The sequence below is a fragment of the Atractosteus spatula genome, chromosome 4 (genome assembly GCF_055471065.1).
Source record: "Atractosteus spatula isolate fAtrSpa1 chromosome 4, fAtrSpa1.hap1, whole genome shotgun sequence".
Taxonomy (NCBI): domain Eukaryota; kingdom Metazoa; phylum Chordata; class Actinopteri; order Semionotiformes; family Lepisosteidae; genus Atractosteus; species Atractosteus spatula.
Window position 1 is genome coordinate 40198428 of NC_142709.1, and position 4530 is coordinate 40202957.

A 4530-nucleotide genomic window follows, 5' to 3' on the forward strand; every position below is an offset into this window, starting at 1 on the left:
CATTGTTCGTGTTCATTTGGTGTCTCACCTTATGGACTCAGATTATGTATTTTCCAAGCAAGAGAAGAATCTTGGCATTTGAATCTAGCTCTGGAATGTGTTCTGCAATGGCCTTCAGATGGGGGTGGTGAAGAGCTGCACTTAATGTAAGTATTTCTGATCTGTTGTCTAGAATTTGGTTACACTCAATTGAGGAGGAAGGTCTAGGCTAATCACTCTGTTCACTGCTTCAATAAGGAAGCCATCAACTTTTCATCCTGACTTTTTAATTACTCCAGCACAGATTTCCAGCAAATAATAAGATTGCGTGATTTCTACGCCAAACAGGTTGAAGAATTCTCACCATAGATCTGTTTCTCTGGTCATCAAGTAAAGTGTACATCTTGTCTGAGTTTTCACAATGAACCTATGGATAAACTCACCCCAGACATATCTTGGAACAAGATCTTGCTGCTAAACCCTCGTTACATACCTCAGTACTGTACATTGAGAGATGACTGCACGTACTGTCATTTGGACATCTTGCAGTATATATGCAGTATAACAGAAAACAGTGGTCCTGCCTATCTTGTGGATTTGGCCACATATTCTTATCAACATCGCAAGTGATGTTTTCTCTGGCCAAACAGCAAGGAAAGTGGCGCCTAGCATGATGGATCCATCCTTGACAAGCCTCTTAAGTGATATCCTCACAGGATGCATGCATTGCCTCAAGATGGGTCACTTCAAGATGGTTCCGATCATATACCTTCCATTGCCAACTGGTAAAAAAAATCTTCAATTGGATTGGGAGTAGGGTGGAAGGAAGATCATTTGTATGTGTGAGTGGTGAACCACTCTTGAATGACCCCTGCACAGTGGAAGCTGACATTATCCCATATTACTGCATAGGTGGTGTGGTCCAAGGTCCTATGCTGTCTCACTGGGGGTGGAAATTAAAGATCATACAGTGTATTGAGGAATTCCAGAAGAAGTGCTGTGTTGTTTGGGGTAATTGAGACATGGAGATGGATGACCCCTTGAAGGCTGATAGCAGCACATACAGTATGGTTACGTTCCCCCCCCCTGCCCCCCCTTTAGCCAGGGACCTCAACTGTTTCTGTGTCCTATGCTGTTCCTTCCTCTGTGACGCCTTTTGGCCACATTGAATCCGACCTCATCAAAATAGACATATTCGACTGGGTCAGCATTTACGTCCAACTCAAATATTCACTGGATGAAGATGTGACCATGTAAGAACAGTGACCACAACATAGTGAATATGTAAAGTATTGTGAAATTATATACTCACTTGTACATATGTGTATCTCATATCTTTCACACAATTGGAGTTCCTCTCAAATGGAACTTCATTTTGCTTCATGCTCACCCTGTGTCTTCTCAGCACATGATCAGTAGTGGATATGGCAACATTCCTTATATTATGGAATATACAATATATTCCTCTATGATGTATGTTTGTATTTCTCTAAGCTTGATGCCATTATTTACCATATTGACAATTTCAGCTTCTTGTTCCTCATTGAAGAGGCAATTTCAATTCGATTCTCTGAATTCTGCAAAGGAGAATTTGGACATCCTATGTCTTCCGGACATAAGAAAGCCAAATATTGTACAGCTTTACTGTAAACACCTGTTCTTACTTCGAAATGTCTTCATGATTCCAGCCACACTGTAATGATTCAAATTTGGCTGCACTTGTTGCCCAGCTTCACACATGCTCATGCCACGGTTGATAACACTGTTGGCCAGAGTAGCTCTTATTTCATTTGAAATGTATCGTTGTCTTCCTTGTCCTCAGCATCTTCCTCTGCCTCTACCCCTCTGTGCTCTTTGTTCTTCCATTTTTTTTCTTTTTTGTATTTCCCTGAGCCATTGTGTGGCATTTTTATACTTGAGAGAATAAGGAGAACTGGGTGTATAATTTTAGTTAATTGTGTTTCCACAGGTGAGGTATGTTTTTGTGCATTAGCTCATCGAATTTGCATTGGTTACTCACATGTTCATACAAATGAGACAGGTGTGCTCACAATGAGAACTGTATTAGTGTACTGAGAGTTGTGTGTAGAGTTTTAAAAAGGGAGTGCATCAAAATTGAAAATTGTGTTGAAGCAAGAGAATATGTTTATAGTTTTGAAGAAACGGTATATTATTTTGGGATGTTAGCATGAGCAATCGATTACTTGGTGTATTCATTCAGTCACAGTGTGTATCAAAATGAGAAAAACTGTAAGTTCATGCAACATTTACATTAGTCTAGGTAATCGCCAGATTTTCTGTGTGTAAAGGGAATCTTGGGCAGAATTCTGGTTATATAGCCTCACTCTCTCTTAGCCTGGCATCTTGAACTAAAGCCCAGTTTCCAGACTCAGACAATGGTGGTTTCAGTGACACATGGTTCTTTTCTTCTGTAATGTTTTTATTGAGAGACTACAGCAGAGAAAGTGAGCAAAGTTATTGGCCTAACAGTACCTCTTGATTGACTGTGACCTCTCAGCCAGAATCTCATTTCAGATGATCTCTCTTAGTGTGTTCCCGAATGAGAGGAGCCATGTTAGGTCCATAATCAAAATAAACTCAATTGACAAAGTCTTGGTTTGTGTTTGAGTCAGGGCATCCTGCATTTCAGAGAAGCCCCTTTCAGCTGCACTCCTTGTACTTTATAAAAGAGGCCTGAGCTTTTAACAACACCTAATTAGTGTAACAATATGCCTTGCCTCTACAGGACTGTTCTAACAACCTTATGCAATCTGATATATCTTTCATAAGGAGTTTGCTCATTTTTTTATTCCTACTCTTAATAGGTAACTTGTTTGTGATGAGCACACAAAAGTATGACGTGTAAATAACAATGTATAAAATACTTGCATAATCATATTTTTGTTTGTGCTGAGCCATAATAAGTTACATTTCAGTTGGTAATATTGAATGAGGGAAGTTCTGACTCAGAAATTGGGACAGGGTTGATAACAATCACAAATCCCATTGCATGTTTTAATAGAGGCTCAAATAGCAATTGAAATCAATTAGGCTATGATTAAGAACACAAACCAAAATACAAATGGGTCCCACAGGACCAGAGTTTCATGTCACCATTGTTTGTTTTACTACCATGTAGTAGTATTGTCTTGCCTTGTCTTTTGAATTAACTTCCTTTTAAAGTAAGACTCTCTGCCAGGGATTCCTCTGGGGTTTCTATGGTCTGTGGAAAATGATAACCATTTGACCCATTACAGCTTGATGCCCTGAGTTGGCTTGCACCTCACAAGTCTTTATCAAGAACTGCTTTGCTCTTCTTCTGGAGTGCTAGGCTTTCCTTCTCTTTCTCTTTTAAACTTTCCTTTGATCTTTTAAACCAGTGAGCCATCATTGGTCTTCTGAAATCTTCTAATGAGGTTTGCCTCATTAGATGACAAATCTTTCTATTTGAAAGACAGAAGAGAGAGGGATGTTTTATTCCAGACTGGTTGTCTTTTTTCATATAAAATATTGTAGCAGCAATGCTTGATAGTAAGACAGAATTAAGCGTTGCTATGCTTTCCCAAACGAGGCCCCATCTCTCTCTTCATCTCTGTGGTGCAGCCACAGAGAAGCTATTCATGCAGGTGGATTTAAGTGTTTTCTTTTGATAAGGGAAAGTTCCCAAATGGGGATACACTTAGCTAAGCCTGTCTATCATGATCAATGGTCATCCATTGGCGCCTATCTGTCTAGGGAGTGCCAGATGGACATCTGGACTGCATTCCTAAGTGTCAGGGGTGAGTGACTCAGGGTGTGGTAATACCACGTGGTTCTGTGATGCCCATGAAACTTTCACCCAATGAATGACCTGAAGTTCCTCCAGGTAAAAACACTCAACACAGAGAGCCTGCAGAACAATTCCAGTGCAGGACGGTGCCCAGGAGCAGAAAGATTCCTAAGGGCAGGACATTCTTGCAGCGCACCTCCTGACCATCCTGAGACTCAGCCCAGACCACCACGTAACAGCCAGTGTGTCCGAGTGCAGGACTTTCCTTTGTTCTAAGAGTCGAGAGCAGAGGTTGCCAGCGCTAACCAAAGACTCCACCCGAGGTTAGCATCAGCAGCAAGCCTCGTGAACAGGTCGGAACTGTGGACAGCTGAATCCCTATTCAGAACTAGCGCTTCATCAGGAACGAACCGGTCTTCTTCCTGACCTGCTGGGACCCACAGTCACTATTCTCCTGGGCACAAACTTTGCTAGTTTCAGCCAGCACTAACTAGCGAGTCCTCAGTGAGCGCATCACAGGAATTTCTCTCCAGCCGCACCGAGCACAGCCTGGCACCGTGCCAGAGAGTGTGGATTGGACAGCAACAAGCCTGCAACTGTTTCTTTGCTTGTGTCTGCAGGAGATCTGAATCCCCAGAGATTGGATGAGTATTCAACTTCACTGCATTACAGCTCAAGAATTCAATTGTTATCCCAACCAGTTGATATCAATTTAATTCCTAAGAGTTATGTACTTGTTTTGAGTATCTAATGTAGAAGTTGTAACCGAGTTCATTTATGAA

General features: G+C 41.4%; 1 pseudogene; it reads right to left on the reverse strand.

Annotated features, from left to right (window-relative positions):
* Window positions 1–935: 935 nt before the first annotated feature.
* LOC148836334 (uncharacterized) lies at window positions 936–1845 on the reverse strand (annotated as a pseudogene).
* Window positions 1846–4530: the final 2685 nt, after the last annotated feature.